This window comes from Podarcis erhardii, assembly GCF_964252035.2.
Source record: "Podarcis erhardii genome assembly, chromosome: 5".
Lineage (NCBI taxonomy): Eukaryota > Metazoa > Chordata > Lepidosauria > Squamata > Lacertidae > Podarcis > Podarcis erhardii.
In genome coordinates, this window is record NC_138509.1 from 33,107,402 (window position 1) to 33,128,141 (window position 20,740).

Below are 20,740 nucleotides of genomic sequence, written 5' to 3' on the forward strand. Positions count from 1 at the left end.
TAGAGTTCTTATTGGGTGAGCAACACAGCCAAGCAACGCAGTTGGAGCCTCCCTCCTCCCTGGCTGGCAGGGAGGGAGGGAGAGGAGCTGCTTCCTTTGAAATTTAAGGGACATCATTTAAGGGACATTTAAGGGACATCCATCAATAAGGGACAGCAGCGGGACATGGCGCTGGAATAAGGGACTGTCCCTCAAATAAGGGACACTTGACAGCTATGGGCCACAGACATGTGATCTGACAGTGAGTTTGGAGTAGCCCAGTGCAAAAATCCTGAGGATCCATGTGGATCCATGCTTTGTAACCACGTTTTTGCACCACTGCGGCCCCAGGCAACAGTGGGTGCGTGATTTTTTTGGTGCAAGATGTAGCCATGGACATGCTATGTGATCTGATGGTGAATTTGGGGTGACCCAGTGCAAAAATCCTGAGGATCCATGTGGATCCGTGCTTTGTAACCACGTTTTAAGTGAGGAGGGAAGGAAAAGCACTCAAGGGACAAGGGGCACACGTGGAGTGTGTGAAGAAGGATGCTGCTAATAATGAAGAAGAGGGGTATAAGGGGAGAAGGCTCCTCTCCTCTCCTACTTTGCTCCTTTAAAGCAAGCAGGCTCTGCTTTTCTCCCTCCTCCCCGCTCATCCCCGGCTTAAGGAGCTGAAAAACTTTGCTGCTATGTAGCGAGTTGAGTGGGGAGGAGAGAGGGACAGAGAGCCTGCTTGCTTTAAAGTAACCAACCGGACAGTGTAAGCGGCTCCTCTCCTCTCCCGCTTTGCTCCTATTAAAGAAGCAGGCTCTCTGTCCCTCTCTCCTCTCCACTCAGTGGCTCTTCTCCCGCTTTGCTGTTTCAAAGCGAGCCACGGAGGAGGGAAGGAAGGGGAACCATGGATCCTCTGCTCACGACTGCAGCAGATCCCCCCCCCCGCCACCCGTAGGCATTCCCTCCATAACACGCACAGACATTTCCCCTTACTTTCTAGGAGGAAAAAAGTGAGTGTTATGGTGCAAAAAATACGGTAATTGGTTCCATCTGTCATTGGCTCCACCAACTGTCAGCCTTTGTGATTTCTACCCTACAGTCTAAATAGGCAACATACACCACTGTGTGCTGTTAAAGGTTTTCTACTGTGGTTTTGTTTGCATTACCTGTCTTCAAATGCTCAAGTACCAATTCTGATAATGTTTACATACCAGAGTCGATAGTTGAACATACCTATGCTTTGAACTCCTTCAGGCCAATATCCTTTGGTCCATGGCTGATTTTACAAGGCTTACTGATATCATATCTATATTTGATTTTAGATTTGCTGAGTATCTCCTATGTTTGGACCTTATTCATGCCCACGTCCACAGTGTGGACTCTTTGAGCTATATTTTGTAGAACTAGGACTTGTGACAGGGCCTTCTTGATGGTGGCACCCTGCTGTGGAATATCCAACCCCCTCCCACCACAAGGTGACACTGGCACTGAGTAGTTTTCCATCCACACCACCTGAAAACATTTCTCTTTCTCCAGGCCTTTGGTGATAGAGCGTAATGTATGGAGCCACCGTGTTTGCCTTGGGAAGGAACAGGAAGCTGCCATCTACACAAGGCCTTAAAAGAGCCATGTAACTTTAGATCTCCTGTGTTTTTGCTGAATTAGTCCTTGTTTTCAAGAATTAAATTTGTAGAGGATCTTTGGAAGTTGCCTTATACCAAGTCAGACTACTGCTCTGTTGAGCTCAGTATTGTAAAAAATAACTGGCAGTGGCTCTTTAGGGTTTCAGATGGTTGGCATTTCCAGCTCTACCTGGAAATGCTGGGGATTGAACTTGAGACCTTCTGCCTGCAAATCAGATACTCTGCCAGTGAGCTATGCTCCTTTTCCCAAAGAAATGTATTTCTTCAGCCAAAGTACCTGTAGCTTCCAGAGTATCTTGTTCCAAAATCATCTGGGTGAGGTCAGGTCAGCCAAACTAAGCAGCAATAAATCTAAAGCCTATTTCACCCATATTGCCAGGAAACAGGGATGGTAAGAATTCTAATTTCAAATAGTACTTCTTGTTTTTCTGGGGGTCTGCTCTGAACAAAGGCCAGAGGCTCGTAGTACCTTCTTCTGCGACAGGGCATAAAGAGGCAGTGAATGCAAATCCACAGTCTATGCAACTGCTAAAAAATAAGTGTAAGCTAAAATATAGTAATTTTTCCATCAATTACAAAGCAGGGCCATATTTCATCAACCTATCAAAGTTCTGCCCTCATCTCTCCACTGGAACCATTTCCATTTTGCTTCTAAGGCCAGAGTCACAACTCTCTTCCAGTATCAAACACAGCTACTGTATAGGACTCCTGGATTAATTCTGAACTTCTGCAGCCAAATGAGAGGATGTCACTCCTGTGCTGTCAAGATCTACTAGGGAGCTTCCAGTTGAAAACTGGTGACCCATATGTCCAGCCACTCAAGGCTACAGAATATGTATAATTATTTTATTGATTTCAAAAAGAAATGAAGTTATTGGGTAGATTCTAATGGACTTTGGAGCACCTGAAGACAATCAGTCAGGTTGTGTATTCACAGCAGGGACCAGAGGAGGAAAGACCGCTGGGAGGACTGCAGAGAGAAAAAGCACCTGGATACATCAGCACAACTGGATGCCCTCATTTGCCCCAGCTGCAACAAACCATGTCTCCTCTGTATTGGTCTCCACAGCCATGGCAGGTACTGGAACTGTCCAACGGTTTGACTTTACCTCTAAAGGCACACTCTTCCATTGTGTCCCAAGACAGATGGATGCCAAACAACCAAATCATGAGTGTGGGTTGGGCCTCTGGAGTTCATGGGACTGTTTAGGTTTGGGCTAAAAGGCATCTAGAGTTCAAGAACACAGAACTGCAGAAATGGTAAAACTGAGGGGATTTGCCTTTGTATCAAACTTATTTTATGTTAGCTTTTAATAAGCTGTGACAGGGCTTTGGGAACAAAGCATGACTAATAAAGGGGAAGGTAGAACACAAAACTTGAAATAAATTGTATGCATCTATGGTTCCCACTGGGCTCCTCGTTATGTGGGTTGTGAATTATCTCGAAGGGGAAAAAATATATGATTCAGTGCAGATCTGATTGCTTTACTGTCAGCCATAGAATGGTTATTGGCAGGAAAACCGAAGACGGCTAGGAAAGCATTAATAAACCTGACATCCATAAACAACATCTGAAAATGCTAATGAAGATATTACACCCTTGACTGAAATATAGACAAATTGAGCTGTTCAGGCCTTTCCTATATGCTCATTTGTGCATGCTTTTCTTTTAGCTTGAATATTTTCCCTATTAGTTCTAACAGCTGAATAATGCGTGGAATCCTGTGAATGTTGTAACATCAGCAGCATGTTTTGTTTAATCAGTTCGGTGATCAGGTTAAATGAAAGCACGCATGCTACTATTATGTTTATATTTTTGATGCATTTTGGCAACCAACACCTGCTTTTACTCTGTAGAATTAGAAAACTACTTTTATAACCTATTTGTCGATATGAATAAGAGAACACTTTAAAAATAAAGAGATACGAGTTTGTGGCTTTCTCCCCCAAACCTAAATGTGGAGCTTGGGGCATTTTCAGCAGCGATGGAGGGAGGGGAGGGTCACAGCATATAGTGAATACTTTTCTTTTCACTTCACCGATGCCAACAAGCCTTCTTTCAAGCCTAGTCGGAGTTCAGGGGGCAGTTTTAGTGGTGGGGAACTGCACTTGGGAAGAATTAACCATTTCCTCTCCAACTACACCCTTGAAAATGGCTGCCTGTGTTGTAGTCAGCCTAAAAAAAAGTCTTATATTGGCTTCAAAAAGAAGGGTGTCCCCCCCCCCCCCAGGTAAAACTGCAGTGTATTGGGGACGGGTCAGGGGGAGGTGGTGATGCTGCTGCAATGAACAAATTGGGGATGGGAGGCCTCCAAGAACTGAATCCAGCCATATAGCCAGTACCTCATGCCTTGTCTCTGTTTCCTCCTAAAACTTGTGATGTCATCTCACATAGTATTTCCCACTCCACCCTCCATGGGGCAGCCAGTGGACTGACACTGGAATGTGGAAACATAGAGCAAAACATCACACGGTCATGTATCTGCTTTTACGTTTCCAGAGACGTATGGAGAAAATGTGCCTTGAGAACGGCCACATGTCTGTGTAATTTGGGCCTCTGCCTAGGGAAATCACTTGCCTTTTCTTGCACATCTGAGGGATTTGCTGCCTGCCTATAGATTTGACAGCTGTCCTTCTGCTTTAACTATCAGTCATTTCTCAAGCCATGTGGGTCTGGACCTCTGCTATCTCTCAGTTACAGAAGGCCTCTATTATCTCTTACTTGAATATGGCATTTGGCAGTAGGGCACAGAGACCATGAATTTAGGCAGTAAAGGCCGGGATAGAGTGTGGACTGTAATTACCTGACTATCAGTAAGAAGATGCCTTTGTATGAGTGGATGGAGCCTACATGGTTCATGTCTGTGACCTCGTGCCATCATTCTACATTCAGCTTGTAGATTAGTATCAGCTCAGACACCTTCAGAGTCTATCATGCACTCTGTCTTTCATACAGCATGAATTCTGGCTTTAAAGCCTTCTGCTAAGAGTTCACCACACTTTGCATGGATTGGGTTTCCAGACTTGGACCACGGGGCAGTTCTTGGCTTGGGAATCCTTTCTGCATCTCTTGGTAGCACAGAAAAAACACCACGTCGTTAAGTATAAGACATAGTGTTAGAAATGTGCAAAGAATGATGGATTTTATTGCTCTGCCAATCCAGCCATGTTATAGCGGCAGTGTTTAATGTATTATTGATGTTCCGACCCATTATTTTTAATCCCACTGTAGACGGCGTACACGCAAAAATGGAATGGTTGCAGAGCTGGAGCTTATTACCAAAGTGATATAATCTCTAAGAAGTCAATCTTGTCAGAGTGTCTACATGGCTAGGGTGGGTGCCCTTTGTTTCACATTGATCATTAAATATACATAAGACACTTGGTTCTCTACATGGGAGATAATGGAGGGAGTTTTAATTAGTTCTCAGTTCCATTCCCTGAGCTGTATTTTGAGCTTTTCCTCAGACCACCTCACAGTGGTAGCCATGGTAGCAGACATGTTAAGTCTTGGGGCATTTTTCAATTGGCTAGGTGATATTGCCTTTACAGCTTTAGGTGAGAAATTAATTACCAAGGCAGTATCACACTTTAATAAAACAAAGATGGGACAATACGCGTAATTAACTCTCTCTCCAACTACTGTATGATGGCTTGCATTTTTTTATTATTAAAAAATCTCAATCATTTCCTACTGATAAGTGGCAAAATATTTGCCTGATCTGGTTTCTATGTTAGGAAGGCTAAGTTGGTTGATCCTCAGTGTCATAGGAATAATGGGCCCCTCCTTTACCTGCTTAGATAAAGAATACGATAAATTGGCTGCACAGCTTGAATTAAATTCCAGTAAGAAATCTGGTTGGTTTGCAACTGATTTGCACATTCATCCCTGTCACTTAATTTATTTGCACTTAATTGCACTACTTTATATCTGGGCCTGGTTAAAACATGAATGTACATAAGTTGATTACTGTGTACTTGGTGACAGGCTGCTGAGTTTGTGACTTGACACTCTTAGATGGCCTTGAGCTTGAGACCATGTGAGGTGATATGAACATTCTGTCTGTGATGGCACATTTAGACAGTTAAGTCATCCCGATAATAATCAGCTGCTAGACATGCATGTGTGAACCAGCTCTCAACAACTGATGGGTGGAAAACTTTGCACTGGCAAGAAGCAAATTGAAAGGAAGATTCTAAAATTCAGTGATTAAAAACCTGCCATTGTAAGAGCAAGCTTCACAAAGAAGACAACAAGCGCCTAGGAACTATAGCATCTCATTTACTGAAGTCACAAGACAATGCCACACAGACAGCTTATATTTCCAATTAACTCATGTCCTTTATAAGAAGTCCTGGGAAGGTTGAATTCAAGCCACTTTAAAAGGAAAATAAAGAGCCAGCCAGTGATCAAACACTGTATGGCAATAAGAGAAGCCATGAAGAAGGGAAGGGAAAACTGCACGTGGTTACATCTGCATAATGGAAACACTGAACTGTAGAGTTGGAATGCACCCAGTGGTCATCTAGTCCAACGCTCTGCAATGCAGGAATCACAGCTCAGTGAATATCAAGACCCTTTTGCTTCATTTTTTCCAACCAGACACTGGAAACCTTGCCACTCTCTCTATGTGTTACATTTCTCCCAATTTAACAAAAGGGAAAGCCTTCTTGTACCAGCTAAATGATCACAGGCAAATAACCTGAAGGCTCACAAAGAAACATCCTCATTAAAACTAAACCAGCCTGAGTCCTGTTGTCTCCCTCATAGGAGACTGCCTGAGAACTCTGCCTATGCAGCCTTGCATTCTGACATGGAAGAAAGACAGCATATAAATGTAGCAGATGAATAAACAAATTTAGGGTGTCATTGCTTCCTCCCTCCTCTTCCAGCTGCAAATACTGCTCCTTAAAAAAAAAGATGAAGTTATGGTTAACAAGAAACCTTCCAGCTGCATAACAAGTTACGTAGAAGAAGAGTGTTTCGTTTCTTGACAGATTTACAATGGCTGTTTTAGGGGATTGCAGGACTGGTCTTTGGTGCATAGCCCCGAAGGGCATAAATGAAGAAACTGATTCTAATTGGTCAAGTGGGAGAGTTGCTATATATGTATACCTGAGTCAGACTTCATCCTCTATTGAACTAGCTGCACAAGCAAGAAAACATAAAAGTGGAAGCCTGCATTTTAAATTTATTCTTGAATTTTATCACAAAGGAGTGACCTGAAAGAGCTTGGACAGAGATTCTAAGCTGTGCGGCTTATGAAGCCAGGGGAAGGCTCCAGAGGCCATGACAAATATGTTCATCTCTGATCTACGGCTGCTCTCCTGGGCTGAAATACAATACAAAATATTAATTAATCCTAAGAGATGAAGCTTGCCATGCTCATTAAAAACATGCACATCAGGCAATATTGTGTCTGAATTAAGCATGTCTTAGACCAGTTCATTTCAACCAGATAATTAATGATTTTGGGCAGATATGCAAGTGCCACTTCGATAGTCATATTTGGTTGTATGATTTTATAACATGACAGTCAGTGATGCTAATACAGAGATGGGGGAAATGACCCAGGTTCTCCATGGAAATGAGGTTCAGTGGATTCAGATTTTTGATTAGGAAGGTCATCTACATTTCATCCCATTCCAGATTTCAGCCACCCACTAAAATTTTACCTTAGTATTATACCCCCTCACCCCCACCTCCATTGTAATAATTTTCTTTGACACCACAGGGGTGTTTTTGTTTTTGTTTATTTTTGGGGGAGGGAGAGGAAAATGTGCAGGACATGCAACACAAAATGGATTTTTCTGTGGAGAAACAAAAAAGTCAGAGTTCTGCACATGATTTCCAGCTTACTCTGCTGAGAAGCTATATCGTACACAATTTATGAATTTGATCGGCTCAGGCATTCACCTGGAAAAATCATTATCTTTATTTTTGGTTTACCTTGCATGAGGATTCCTAACCACTGGAACAATTGTCACCTGCATCACAATTGTTCCAATTGGAAAGAGGTTAGTAACAGACAAAAGGAGTAAGAAAGCTTGTGTTTTGTTTTCACTTTGGAGATGGACATCCACTTAACATTTCCAACCCTGATTTTGAGTGAATAACGCACCAGTTGCATACCTCCAACCAGAACACATTAACAGTGGGTAGGATAGGATGTTGTAATAATTCCCCATGCTGAGAGGGTCTCTCCCCTCCAACAATCAAGTACTTTGAGTGTAATCCTATGTACATCTATTCTGAAGTACCTCTGAAGCACCTGTAAGTACCTGTAAGCTCAGTGAGGCTTAATTCCAGGTAAACGTGAATAAGACTTCAGCTTTCATTGTTCATCAGCCAACATTGCTGTTGTTTCTTCTTGAGCAGTGGCGTAGTGTGGGGGGTGCAGGGGGGGCCGGGCGCAACATCTGGGGGGGGGCGCACTCACACTCGCAGCTCTCTGCCCCTACCTGGCTCACTCAGGGTTAGGGGGCGCAAATTACTTGCCTTGCCCCGGGTGCTGACAACCCACGCTACGCCACTGTTCTTGAGAGTTCCATATTTGCTAATTGAAAAGTTGTGGGGGGTGGAGAGCTGATTATAAATAATCGTATTTACTGCATACACTGTGAATTTAAACAGGCTGTTCAGATAACGTCCCCTCATTCACATCCTGGCATTCTGGTAGAAGGCATCAATGCTCCCAGCCTAAAAAAAATGTACCTGGAGCTACACTGGAGTTGTCCTCCAGTGCATCACTTCTTGAAGAAAGTTTCAACACATTACTGGTCTAAAACGACCAATGGCCTGAAAGGCTTCTTCCAATATTAATTTAATTATATATCAACCACTCTCTTTTTTCTCTAAGCAGTTTGTTTACATGAGTGGCACCCCAGTGGTCTCCTATTCATGTAGCATACAGGGCTGGTCTGCTCAGTTTCAGTGGTAGAAATGTTCTATTTGCCCTTGTAGTTTTCTCTCGGTTGTGCACGGCATGGAGTTTCAGGAATAACGTCTTCTCTAGTAGCAGCTGGGTAGATTATTGTTCAAGTCAACAAATGGGCCACATAACGTATGTTTTTGCAGAAAATAGCCCACCTGACACATTGCTTCATCTTAGTCTGTGCCTCTAGACTTAATATCTGTTTTATGAAGAACCATCTCGTGTCCCTTGAAATTTCATATACTGCTGCCTATAAATCATAATAAAATGTTAAGCAATTAAAATATAATTAAAATCTACTGAAACGGTTTTGATGGAAAACGTGAGGCTTTTTGTATTGTAACAAAAGGCAATGGCTAGTAAAACATTGGGCTGAGAAGATAAATATCTGTATCCCCTGACAGAACCATATTCTCATTATGTTTCCATCATTAATCATATGTGAAGAAGTCTTTTCTGAGTTAATAAAATTGTTCAGGAGATACTTTGTCTGGAAATTGTAATAAATGTTTTGCAACGGTAGAGCTAATTTCATATGATATTCAGGCATTATGATAAACATCTTTTTAAAGGGTATTGCTAATTACATAGTCTAAAACGTTTACAGTATGGTCTAAAGAGTATTTACTTAGAAGTAAATACTTAGAAGTTCTATTGCTATTAGTACTTGAGTCTGGGATGGCATGCTAAACGATTTAAAACAAATTCATCCACTTGATTAATAGAGGCATATTGGACTCCGAATACTGTATATTCTTTAGGCTAGCCCACTGGAATTTCTTTGACTTATTTTCTTTGAACTGGCAACCCCCATGCAATAAAGGGATTTCTTGACTCAGACGTGAATGGAGCAATCCTTGCTCACACGGGGGATGAACTGTTGGAGGAACTGGACTTGGAGGAAGGGGTGTGGTGTAGTGGGAGACTCGTAATCTGCGTCTCCGCTCCTCCACATGCATGTGCTGGGTGACCTTGGGCTAGTCACACTTCTTTGAAGTCTCTCAGCCCCACTCACCTCACAGAGTGTTTGTTGTGGGGGAGGAAGGGAAAGGAGAATGTTAGCCACTTTGAGACTCCTTCGGGTAATGATAAAGCAGGATATCAAATCCAAACTCTTCTTCTCTTCTTCATGAGCGTAGATCACCCCATGGTCTGAGATAAGGCAACAGGTGCAGGATCAGCCAGGCCAGTTGCTATGGTAATGCCCAGTACCCCTATATAAAGGGATACAGGTGGTGCTGTGGTCTAAACCACTGAACCTCTTGGGCTTGCCAGTTGTAAGGTTGGCAGTTTGAATCCGTGCAACTGGGTGTGCTCCTGTTGCTTTGTCCCAGCTCCTGCCAACCTAGTAGTTCAAAGGCATACCAGCGCAAAGTATGCAGCAGGAAAGTAAACAGCATTTCCTGCTGTCCAGCACTTGTCGCGGAGTCCCGTGCATCAGAAGTGGTTTAGTCATGCTGGTCACATGACCCAGAAAAGCTGTCTGCAGACAAATGCTGACTCCCTCAGCCTGGAAGCGGAGATGAGCACCATACCCCATAGTCAAATTCAACTGATCTTAAAAATCCAGGGGTCCTTTACCTTTGCTTTTAACTTTACCTCTACATAAGTGATTAAGGCATGTCAGCTCATTAGCATCTGGGGTCTTGTGCTAACTGTGTTTGGGTCAGCCTTGAGAAGTGAGTCAGAGTCTGTGTTATGCCTTGAAGTGCTGGAGCAACAGAAATATTTTATATTTGTGTCTGTATCTGCAAAGCATACAAACTGTGTGTGTATCTATGTCCAGAACTGCATTACTGAAGCTTTTTCTTCTGCAGCAGTAAAATATTTTGGACCTTAAGCTGTCCCTGTGTCATGGTTGGAACTAGGGGCAACTTTAGCCTCAGATTCCCAACAGCTTCAACGGCATGTTTGAACCCATGTGTGTGTACTGGAATGGATAAATGGGGGAAATAACCCTGCATAAAGTGATGGGAAGGCCATGAAGACTGCTCAAATAATAATTTTCTTTTTTTTTTTTTTCCTTCTTGATGCTGTTGTTGATTTCCTTTTGTATGATCTTGTGGTGTTCTGTGTCACTGGCTTTTGCCGCAATAAAACTTGACTTGACTTGACTGCTCAAAAGAAGGCAAGGCTTTTTTTTAAGTGTTGTGAATAAATTCATATCACAAACCACTTGTGCAACTCCATTTTAGTTTTAAAATCCTTTTACCTTTCAGGGATGCTTGATATAGAGCTAATCCTTTTGCTTGAGAAATACAGGTCCAAGTACACTTAGGCGTACAGTTCCATAAATTTTTGGATCCTGGGCTTTTTTGTGTGACATTTGTTGGATTAATCAGCTTCCTGGATTATTCAACAACAACATCTTCTGATAAAGGTCAGTATAGTTTTGAAGCAGCATTATATTGAAGTATCTTTTAGGGTTGGCACTTATTTCTGTGTAAGATGTGAGTCTTTCACAACTGCGTCATAGTTCCTGTGTTATAGTACCCGTGTCAAGAGGTACAGTTTCCCCATCTCTAGGCTTCCATGCCAGGAAAGAGGTGACACTATTAAATCACTCTCTGCAGTGTAACTTTAAAGGCACACGGCAACCCTAGGGCCATTGGAAGGAGAGCATTTATAGCCTGGTTTTTAAAGGCTTGTCCGAGCAGAATGATAATAAGGAGGCTCAGTATTAGAGGTCAAATCTGGATCTAGTTCAGGCAAGGGATTCTGGACCAATTTCCACAAAACATTACTTCAAGGGAAGTTATCCAGACCCTCTGCAAAAAGAAAGGGGAGAAGAATTGAGCGCTGTTTGGAGAGGTATGGATTTTGAAGGATGGTTGTGTGTTGTTTCACATACAGTTTCATAAAGTGCAAACTAGGTTGTGTCACCTTTAAATGTGAACTGAACTGTCTTTCTCCTCCATTCTTACCCCATGCACACTGTTAACATACCCAGCATTTCATGCATCCGTGGCCTGCAGGACATGATGAGTAGTTGTGAGCTTGACAGCTTTCATGAGAAATTATCCAGCATTAATGATGTGTTGATTGAGAACCTGCTGATAAGCTTCTGCGGACTCCCTTAATTCATTGAAACACAATTTAAATATATGTGCCCTGGAAGAAGAGAGAGTGAGATCAGGCCAGGTTTTGAGTAGTAAAATGATCAATCAACGTATATTTTGATGTATGAGATGGACAGTATAATCTTATATTTACTTGGAAGTAAGCCACACTGTATTCAGTGGGATTTACTCCCAGGTAGGGATGGGGAAGAAATTGCTTAAGCTCACATTGGATCTGGTATTATCTAGATACTGTTGGAATATAACTTCCATCAGTCCCCGCCAGTGGCACAGCTTAATGCTCTGGCACCGGGGGTGGAGAGCAGGCGGGGGTGTGGCTGGTGCGTGTCCCGGGGTGTGTGTGGAGTGTGTCCCTGGGATGTGGCACACCGCCCGCAGGGGCGTGGTGTGCATCCTGGGGTCATGGCACCCAGCGCAGGGGGGGGGCAGCTGTGATGGCACCCCACCAGGATCATGGTGCCGGGGATGTTGTGCTCCCTCGCCCCCTCTTCCTCCCCCAGTGGTCCCAGCAAGCATGATCAACAGTCATAGACAGTGCTTTTCTTCTAGAAAAAAAAAAGGTGCCGGTACTATGCATCCTTGATTACCCCCAGAAAAAAGCACTGGTCATAAATGATGGGCATTGTAGTTCAACAGTATCTGGAATATGGTGCTATAGTGTATGACAGCTTCTTATATATTTCTTCTTTAATGCATAATCATTTTTTGCAAAAGATTAATGTGATAGTGCTGTATTTTGCCCCCCGTCCCCCAATATCCAGATAGATTTCAGTTGTTCTCCATTAACACTTGAGTATTCTTGTGTGTGCAGAATGGTAGATCATATTGGATTTCTGTGATGGAAGTGATTGTGGGTTTGGAAGAGGACAATTGGATCCCTCCTATCACGTCCTCTTGAAGTACAAAGAGGTATTACATTCCTGTAAAGTATATGCTTGTAATACTTGTAAAGTGAAATTACCTGGAGAGAATTAATCTTTTGAACTGCAGACCTTCAGTGATATCTTTCCACAGTTTTAACATTTTATTACGGTTGTAATCCTTGTATGCTGCTAATGTATCTGTTCATTTCTTAATCTTCCCACAACACTAATAAAGATATTACATTTTCTAATGTCCCATAAGGACAAAAAAAATGTCCTAACCCATCTGACATTCTAAGCTGATTTTTATACTTCAAAGGAACATGAAACTCAAAACTCTGAAAGGTCATGTACATGCTGAAATGATACATGAATACATGGGACTTAAATATCAGTTCATATTACTGTTCCTATCTGTAGTACAGAGTTTTGGGGTGCATGGGGGCAGGAAAGGGGGAAAGTTCCATTGTGGAAACATAAATCCTTGTATTAATGCAACGAACAAATGAATGGAGCCCACTTCTTCTGGGGAACATGTGGCGTGTGCCTTACAAACAGGAGGCAGGGAGAGGGCTTTGAGTAATAATGAACAATATGTGCTGGTGGGTTTCAGGATGACTTACCTACAAATAAACATTTATTGTATTTCAGACTTTATAGGAAAAGCAAAAGAAGAATCATTTGGAGAACAACGCAAATCCTTTCCTGGATTTAAGGAGAAACGACAATACTTCTGGCACAAAACTGACAATAAATTTTGTTAGACATTATGTAATTAGTGTGGATGGAATAAGTCTTCTGTTGCCAAGGTGATAACAGTAGACCTGAATAAAAATACCTTGTTTTGTCTGCTTTTGCTAATACATTCTTAAGTACACTACTTGTTACTAGACGTTGCTAATGCTTTTCTGACTTTTTTTTTTTTTTTTTTGCTCATATCTACCTTGAAGTTTTGCTTACTTGCTTTAGTGCCTTCAGCCTAACTGGATCTAAAATACTGAGATGACAACCTGGGTTTATTGTCCAGGAATGGACACTTCATTTCCAGGAACTGTCCTCAGTTATGATATTATGACAAAGATAGGAGGAAGCAGTAATAAAGCCACCCCTCAAGAAACTCTCCCTGGATTCAGAAAATCTTAGAGAATTACCAGTCAGCTGCCAATCTACCCTCCTTAAGCAAGGTTTTGGAGTGGGTGGTCACAGACCAGATTCAGGCACTGTTGGAGAAAAGTGATTTTTCTAGATCCATTTCAATTGGGGTTTAGGCCTGGTTATGGCACAGAAACTGCTTTGGTTGCCCTGTATGATGGTGTCTGTCAGGTGAGTGACAGCGGAAATGTGTCCCTGTTAATACTCCTCAAACTCTCAGTGGCTTTCATACCATCAATCATAGTATCCTTCTGGAAATTGGCTCCACCTCTTTGTGGGGATGAGTTGTGGGTGAGCCACCAAGCCTCCCCCCTCAGCGTGGCGGGCTGTGGTGGCACACAGCTCTCGTTCTCCTTTACATCTGCAGGTGTGGCAGTAGATCTGCTGGACCAATGTCTTGCCTTAGTAATGGACTAAATGAGAGTCAACAAACTGAAACTCAATCCAGATAAGACTGAGGTGCAGTTAGTGGACCATTCCCTAGACCAGATGGATAAAGATACACTTCCTCTGAAGGAGCAGGTATGTAGCTGGGGGCGGGGGTAATTCTGGATCCACTGCTGTAGCTTGAGGCTCTAGGTGGCCTCATGGGACTGAGTGACTTCCATCAGCTTTGGCTGGTGGCCCAGCTATACCCTTATCTGGACAAGGATGTTGTCTATGCTCTGGTAACCTCTAGATTAGATTATTTGAAACGTGTTGTGTGGGGCGCTGCCTCTGAAAGCATTTCAGAAACTTCAGCTGGTGCAGAATTCAGTGGCCGAGTTGCTCACCGGAGCAAGATGATTTGAGCATATAATGCCAATCCTGGCCCGACTGCACTGGTTGCCAATTAGACACACAGCTCTGCTTCTTCTTTACATCAGCAGGGTGGCAGCAGATGTGCTGGACCATTGTCTTGCCTTAGTAATGGACTGAACAAGTAATGGATTGGTTGCCAATTACTGCCTATGGAGTTAGGTCGGTGACAGCAGCTTTCAGACAATTAACGTAAACTAGCCATAAGTAAGACTGTGCATAGAAGTGAATTCTGTAGGACTTCAGCTTGTTAATTGCTGAGAAATCAAAGCAAGAACTGGAAAGAAACAGTTGATAAAGCAAAAGTAAGAGAACATAGAAGGATCATTTGGACACACTGGCTAGAAAAATAATGCAGGTGGAAGACAGATAATTCTTAAGAAAATCCATTTTATTTTGTTTTCCTTTAGAGATAATTGTAAGAGAAACTTAGGTTCAGGATCCCTCTATTGTATGACCTAATAAAACAATAGATTGAATAATATTAATGGAAGTTCAATATAATTATGCAGCAGAACAAGCAATTTAATTTTTAATAAAAAAACATTAAGAGGTTCACTAGCAACAGAACAGAGGCTCTCTTATCTTTAATCTCTAATTAATATTAATTTGAGGGTGAAGTTTCAATACAACCATTATCAAATAAGAATGTGCACATTCTTGAGTCTTTTCATCTTCATTTCATCAGTAACTTATCACTACAGGTGTATTAAGAAACATGAAAGGTTTCTTTCAGCTTGTCTTTTTAATAACCTCCTTGCTAATAAATAATCTCTGGAAGAGGGAGTCTATCAGAACCATCATATACTGTGCACTGACAGGTGCATTATTAAGCCGCAAAGTTAGCCATTGTGTGTGTGTATTGAATGAGAAAAATACATTAAACAAAAAAACACATTTTAGCTTCAAGTACTGAAAACAGTGGGATATTTGGATTATTATGTGCTTGTCAATGATTATGCCAATCACTGGATTGCTTTACCCACATGCATGTTAATCAATTGATTTCTCATTGGTTGAAATTGCCTAGAAATTTGGAATCCAGTAGCATCCATATGGTGATGGCACCCAGCTCTACCACTGCTGTGGATTAGATTCCAGGAAGGCTGCGGAAGTCCACAACCAGTGTCTGACACCAGCAATGATTGGAAGCGGGCTGTCCTAATGAACCTTAATCCAATCAAGATGTTTGATGGTATAACTAGTCTAGCAAAAGGTATACCACCTGCTTTGGATGACACTCCACTTTCTGGTTTAAATTTTTAAAAAAACAGTTTTGCTGCTTGGGAAATTTCCTTGACCTGGTGCTTTTGTCCATCTTAGGTTGATATACCAGCTTCCCTGGGAGAGGAAGAGCTAGGCAACATCACACAACCCATTGGTTACATCCAAATTAGAGTGTTGCAATGAGCTTTTTGTGGAGCTGGCTTTGAGGAATGTTCAAAAACATCTCCTAAGCTGAACCCAGATGTAGCTTCTAGAGGACTGAAAATTGCAACCTTTCAAATCATGCATCTCTAGAATCATAGAATTGTAGAAGAAGATGAAGAGTTTGGATTTGATATCCCGCTTTATCACTACCCTAAGGAGTCTCAAAGCGGCTAACCATCTCCTTTCCCTTCCTTCCCCACAACAAACACTCTGTGTGAGTGGGGCTGAGAGACTTCAAGGAAGTGTGACTAGCCCAAGGTCATCCAGCAGCTGCATGTGGAGGAGCGGAGACGCGAACCCGGTTCACCAGATTACGAGTCTACTGCTCTTAACCACTACACCACACTGGAGTTGTAGAGTTGGAAGAGACCACAAGGATCATCTAGTCTAGCACCCAGCAATGAAGGAATCTTTCGCCCAATGTGAGGCTCAAACCCACCACTCTGAGATTAAGAGTCTCATGCTCTAGCTTGTCTTCATTGGCTTCAGTGTTTTCCTCACCTGAGATTCAATGATTTAAAGAAGTCATTTAAAAATAAAATTCCTGAGATTGTTTATTTTCTTGCACCCAACCCTCTTCCCAAAAAAGAAGGCAATTCTCTGAAGTTTTCTCTGAATATTCTCCACCATTTTTGTGGCGGTTGCTATTTACCCTACACAGAATGACACTAGACCTAGGGCATTGTGCCATTTATAAAACGGTGGACAGGCTGCCACAGAATTGCTCCTGTTGCCCAGATTAAAAATAAATAAAATGCACTGTAATATGTAAACAGGATGAAGTGGATTTATGAGTAACACAGGTTAAAGTGACACAGACTGGAAACAATAGCCGGATTTATCCATCCCTATGCAAACCTGGCACAAAGTAGAAATCCCAATATAGATGACCCCATAAAAACTTCATTCATCAAATTTGAAGTAAATAAAACAATTGAAGAATCAAAAGTTCTGTAAAGGCAAAGGTTAAAAGGATTCCCTGAGAACTGATAATTTTGTGGAAGCTTCGGCTCTTAACTCATAATCAACACCTGCCCTTTTTCATGTCTTACAATTAAGCTTTTGTTTGAAACTAAAATGTAACAAGGTGTTGCCATAGGAACCACCGGTTCCATCTTAAAGGCCTTTGTTTTCCCTGGACCCTTTACCCTGTCTGAACTAATGTGGTGGCTTACCCATGAACACCTCTTGAATGATTTCACTTTGACAATAACTGATCCTATGAACTCTAGACAATTGCAGGAAATCATTTTACAATATTGATGTGTTACTGGTCTCAAAATCTGTAAAAAACAAAAAATAGATAGTTGCTAAATGAGGTAATGCAGAAAATTGAATGAGAATTGAGCTACTACCAGTGCATTTACAAGAACTGGGGGGGGGGGGATAGAGAATTTAAATGCACCAAACCTTTTCTTTTAGAGCAGCCATAAAAATGAGAAGGCACCCAATCTGATTTGGGGCCTAATCCAGTGCTTCGGAGTGACCCTGATCTAATATTGGATGATCTGGGACTGAACTGACCCAGTTCCAGCCCTGGAACCTATTTTGGTGCTGCTTCAGAGTTTGAGGTTAAATCCTAATTAAACATCCAGCCGGGAGAGGGGGAAAATAGAGTATGCATCTCCTCCTCCCCTTTTCCTTGTCACCAATCTACCACCACCCCTTTTGAAAGTCTCACAGAGCTCTAAGTGGACCTAATCTGACCCAGGATGATCTGAGACTGCCCCAGTCTGCTTCAATTTAGTGTTCATCCAGATTTCCTTTAGTCCCGCACTTCTAGCCACAAGTCCAGGTTTAAAGCTCTGTATTAGACCAGTTGTCCCCTCCGCCCCAGCGCTTTCTCCAGGAAAACCCACATTTTACTACTGAATCAGAGCAAAGAGCAATTGGGTTTTCCTGTGCCTGGGAAGTGCAGTGTAAAAGGATGTCTGGATGAGCCCTAAACCTCCAGGGCAAACCAACTCAGCCTGATTCATTTCAGGATTTAGGATTTGGCTGGAGGCCAATGCACAACCCTCCTTCCAATAAGTTATTATGAATCTCAGCTAAGAAACTGATTGAAATTAATAAAGTAATGCATATGGATCACAAAAGAAGTTATAATACAAGCTAGAGAAAAAGAGGCTAAGGGTTTCTTGCCACACCAATATTATTAACTGGATGTATAGTCTAAAGAAAATCAGCACTGAAAATGGAAAAGCAAAATGTCCATTTAAACTTACAGGCTCTATAAACTGGAAATCAGCATTTGAACAAAGAAAACAGCATCTTATCATTGGCAATCTGATAAGTCAAAAAGAAATAGACAAATTTAAAGTTAGTTCAGCTGAGTTGCCAATAGCAGCATTTATTTATTTAGATTTCAGTCCGAATGGTCAATTAGGAAAGTTTGTGTGTGTGTGTTTGTGTGTGTGTGTGTGTGTGTGTGTGTGTGTGTGTAAGCAAGCACAATCTATGCATATTGATTGATTGAATAGGTAATAGCAGTTAAACACATATGAAGAAATTAGATACAAAGTGGATGATTAGGAACTTTATTGGTGCAAGTATCTGGAGCAAGGCAATTACAGAAACAATCTTTTCTGTCAACGAAGTTCACGAAAATATCAGCTAATAAAAAGTATGTGGTGTTTAAAATCTGCAATTTGCTATGAAACTGAATAGGTGGAAAATGTCATAATTAGCTGGGTGCAAGATTTGGGTCATCCTATAAATGTCAGGGTTGGATAAAATATATTGCTGTATGGTAATAATTTCTTGTTGTATATTAATGTAAGCAGAAATGGAAACAAAATAATGTCCAGGTGGTGTATCAAATCTGCAAAAAAAAAAAAAAAAGTTTTAAAAAGTGGCATTTCTTATTTGTATTCTAAAAATATATACAAAGACGGTAGGGACATTTGATTATCTACACTTAATTATCTTAATGCTAAAAATACTGGCAAGCTATTAGTTTAACAATGTACAGAATTACTGGTATATTTTTAAATCTAGAACTGTCAGGAGTTGCCACATGAAAGAATCATGCCACATGACCTGGACAGCTGTCTGTGGACAAACGCTGACTCCCTCAGCCTGAAGCAAGATGAGCACCGCACTCCATAGTCACTTTTGACTGTACTTAACCGTCCAGGGGTTATTTACCTTTACCTTTACTGAACTACAACACCCATTATCCATTGGCCATGCTTGCTAGAGCTGATGGGAGTTGTAATTCAGCAGCATCTGGGGGAGCCAAGGATTCCACACACATGTTCTACATGGTTGCAGCTTCGTCATACTTCTTCCTGTCGTTCCCAATAGCAGCACAGCACAACAATATTGAAGCAATGTTGAAGGCAGCCAATGGATCAGTCGGTGGGTCGCGATATGCCCCTCCTAGTGTTTATCCCTAGATGAGCTTTTATTCTGGAAGAGACGAATCAGCTTTCTCAGAAATCTTTGCGCTTTTATTGACCCTGATGCTTACCATTCATAGGAGCTATTAAGTAGTATCTTATATATGATCACAGTAGCAGGGGTGTTATATGCCATATTTTGGAGAATGAGGAAATTCTCACATAAAAGAATGGGAAATCAGATGTGAATATCCCTTATGGCCACACCAACTTATTATGTAAGAAGACTTCCAGTGGTGCAGCCATAAAATTGGTAGCACATTTGTGAAGTTAAGCAGGGTCTGGAATAGCTTCAAATTGGATGGAGAACAGTGTGTAGAGATTGCTATTGCAGGAGGTTGGACTAGATGATTCTTGGGGTGCCTTCCAACTCTACAATTATATAACATAGACATAAATGTAATACATTTAATGAGAATGGGTTGCCTTTTAATAATCATTAATGAATACTCATCCATAAACATTGAACCATGTATACAATTTAGCATATTGCAAAGCAGCTGATGCGTATGTCTGAGATAAACAACTGTCTATATACAGTTTTATAACATGACATTTTTTCATATCAATAAAAATGTTTATTAGGATTATTTCTAGGATCACAGGGTGGCAGTTTTGCAGATGTGCCTTTCTAAACAACACACAGGTGCTTCCTTGCAGTGGAGATAAGTTGTTGTTCACATAGCCACAGTGAACAACCACACCTTTTTTTTTTTTTAAAAAAAAAGGATTGTTTTCAACACGCCATGTTGTCATTATCCGTTCAGGGACTTGCTCCCAGGCACCTTGATGTACGCTGCACCCTCTGCTATCCTTTTGTCACTGGTATAAAAGAAGGAAAGTGTTTGGGGGGTGGGGTGGGGGGAGAATGCAAAAAGGCAGTTGTGAAAAGTAATGATAAAAATGCAAAAGTTCAGTTTGAAAATATTATCCCAATAATTACTAAGTGTAATAGGAAGAGTACAAAAATAATCATGAGAAGTATAGCTCTTTAAAAACATTGGATGAAACCATAATGAAGTCGATTGGATTCCTCTCTTTTTTTTGGAAGGAAGGAAGGAAGGTAGTTACTGTAAATGAATTATAAACAATACACAAATGAGATAGCTACAGAGAGCACAATTTCTGAAGAAACTTGGCTCTCGGATCATTAAGGGAATAGGTACATTAATTACGTCTTCTAACGGTAAATAAAAGGAAATACTTTTCTGTTTGATGTAGATGTTACATGCTGTGTGTGATAATAATGCTACCTAAAATGTGAGGCTTCATTCCGGTTATGGCCATGACCACGAGATGATTGGGTCACAAAGATGCTTTGTTAGAATCCTGCTGCTCTAATCTTAACTGAAGACAGCAGTGTATGCTATTTTTTTCATCATCCCACACTCATCTTTCCTCTGTATCTGTGTGGCTGAGCTGTGCCCAAATGGTCTGCAATGTTTCACCCTGTTTGTGAGC

At 41.5% G+C, this 20,740-nt stretch overlaps 1 long non-coding RNA gene across 1 annotated transcript in view; it reads left to right on the top strand.

The window, feature by feature from the left end:
• Positions 1-225: 225 nt before the first annotated feature.
• LOC309341991 overlaps positions 226-20,740 on the top strand; it is a 104,477-nt gene continuing 83,962 nt past the window's right edge. Inside the window, exons 1-2 of the long non-coding RNA XR_014156640.1 lie at positions 226-460; positions 790-1,028. This is a non-coding gene — a long non-coding RNA (uncharacterized lncRNA). The remainder of the gene's footprint in view (positions 461-789; positions 1,029-20,740) is intronic.